The sequence below is a fragment of the Notothenia coriiceps genome, unplaced genomic scaffold (assembly GCF_000735185.1).
Source record: "Notothenia coriiceps isolate Sejong01 unplaced genomic scaffold, NC01 NC01_scaffold00020862, whole genome shotgun sequence".
Taxonomy (NCBI): domain Eukaryota; kingdom Metazoa; phylum Chordata; class Actinopteri; order Perciformes; family Nototheniidae; genus Notothenia; species Notothenia coriiceps.
Window position 1 is genome coordinate 1 of NW_011353563.1, and position 2,567 is coordinate 2,567.

Below are 2,567 nucleotides of genomic sequence, written 5' to 3' on the forward strand. Positions count from 1 at the left end.
AATATTATGAGCTGGGTGAAACGCTTTGATTTAGATTATTCTCGGGGGTCTATGACACCTAAGGGGGCCCAAGTGGGTCTACAGCGGGAGTGCCACATTATTGTTTGATAACAAACAATAATGAGGCAAAAAAAAAGCTGCAATACATCCAGTATTTTTTTATTTAAAAATCGCCCACACCTTCCCATTAAACATGCAGAGGAATCCCATCTACAATCAGAGACCAGACTACATTTATTTTATTTAAATCCACATTCAAAACCTGGTTAGTGAGGAATCAGCTCTGAAACACTGACACAATCTTCTGCTCCTTACAACCCACTGTCTGACTTACAAAATCTGTCCAGGGACTACAGATGAAAAATAGCCTCTTGATTAACTCTGGGACATTTACAGAAATGTTGATAAATATGCAAATAAATAAATAAGTAAATCTCAGGCACCTGATTGGCCACGGTGTATGTGCGTGGCGTGGTGTAGGGGATGTTGTTGAAGCCGTACGCCATGGCGGCGTCCTCCATGATGTCACAGGCGTGAATCACGTCTGAGCGCGTGGGCGGGATCTCGACCTCGATCTCGTCGCCGACCCCCGTGACCTCGGAGCGGAGACACATCTTCGTCAGCAGCCGAGCGATCGTCTCCGTGGACTCGCTGTCCGGAGAGAACGGACCGTTGTTAATACAAAATAAAAAGAGGACAAGCAGCTGGACGTTTCTAGATTCAAGGCTTTGATTGACATTTCTTGTACCGTCTTGAACCTTTCTTAGAATATTTTATGAATTGTAAGGTGTCCTTGGGTGCTTTGAAAGGCGCCTCTACATAAAATTAATTATTATTATTATTATTATTATTAGTACATAGCTACAGATAGATATGTCAATGAAAATCTTAGGTCACAGGCTCCCCCAACAGTGCAACACAATAAAATATATAAAATAGTGCAATTAAATAAAAATAAAATTGAATAGAAATAGTGTAAGGAGAGTCTATATACAAGTAATTGGAATATGATATATTAGATAAATAATGTGTAAGTGGCAAACAGTTTGTAGAATGTGTGTCGTTGTGAAGTAGATTTGCTCAAGTTCTGTACATAAGGAAAGGTTTAGAGAACTTGTAGTTTAATTGAATGCACATTTTTACTTTAATCAAGCGTTTGCTGAATCTGACTTTGGAACAGTTGTAGAGAGAATATCTCTTACAAAAAAGTAAGAAAAGTTTAAGATAAGAACACCAACGTGTTCTGGCATGAGCCAACGGTTTCAAAATGCAATTCAATACTTAAACCAGAGAAAAAAAAATACTATTTGATGATATATTCAAAACGATATTACAGACCAATCTTTTTGATCTGGATTTGAGTTTAGAGTCATGTTATAAACCTTGTATTTTAAGATGTAGTCATTGGTCTTACATTTTATTTTAACCCTGGTATTTATTTGTATTTTATTAGATTTATTTATTTTTTAACATTTGATGTTTCATGGTTCTAATTTTAAGTGCTTCAAACTTGTTTTTATTTATGCATCCGTTTTATTTATTATGTGGAGCACTCTGCACAGCCCTCCACTTTAACATTTCATAATTCTTATATAATCACTGTACTTAGTTTAATGTACATTTATATTCCGTGTAAATATTTTCTTGTTTTTTTATTTTAAAATGTAAAAGTTTTTTTTTGTAATACTGCAATAATATACTGCAAGTGTTTAAAAATATTCCTCCCTCCTTAAATACAATTTAACTCCACAAACTTTAAAAGAAAGGAATGGTTTGTGATTGGTTTTTAGTGCTGGTGAATCTTAAAGTGAGTTTGCATGTTGATGCAAAGCGAAAAGTGAAATGCATCTTAAAGATTTACTTGCATATATTTTACTTTAATCTTGTGACACATTGCACACAGGTACAAATGACTCACTTGATGCCGACCTTCCTGTTGATGAAGTCGCTGGACAGCTTCTCCTTCCTGTAGGCCAACTCCTGAAGAACACACCAGGAAACAACAGCAGAGATTTAGCAGAGAGAAGAAGAAGAAAGTTATGTGATGTATTTATTGAAATTGAAAGATGGAAGAAGTACAGTACTGGGTATTTGCAGGTCTTTCCGTCTGGGTACACCACCTCCGCCTCCTCTACCCTGAAGAGCAGGAAACAGAAGGAAGTATCACCTTAACTGTAATATTAGGAAGGTTTTGTAGAGGAATATAGTATGAGGGCGCCAACGTCACTTCTGGCCATAATAATAATAAATGGGATTTTTAAAGCGCTTTCCCGAATGCCCAAAGACACTTAACATTTAATGAGAACAGAAACAATACAAAGAAAACTGAGCAAAATACTGCATTAGAGCGAAGCGGGAAACAATAGTGTCTTCATGTCTTAAAGCTGCCGAGTCATAAATTGCACGTCAAACTATACATAAATCCAGAGTTACGGTTTCTTTACTTCCTCTACAGAAAAAAGGACAGTAAAATAAACAGTCTGACGATCTATTCGACACCATTATCACATTTTTGGAGTAATCATACAGTTATTTGAGGAACAGAAATGTTGTTTTCTGGCATCACT

At 36.3% G+C, this 2,567-nt stretch overlaps 1 long non-coding RNA gene across 1 annotated transcript; it reads right to left on the minus strand.

Annotated features, from left to right (window-relative positions):
* Nucleotides 1-436: 436 nt before the first annotated feature.
* On the minus strand, nt 437-2,192 carry LOC104952953 (uncharacterized). Its single transcript, XR_799158.1, has 3 exons — nt 2,085-2,192; nt 1,919-1,980; nt 437-651 (listed from the first exon to the last, which is right to left on the minus strand). It is a non-coding gene; the product is annotated as an uncharacterized lncRNA (long non-coding RNA).
* Nucleotides 2,193-2,567: the final 375 nt, after the last annotated feature.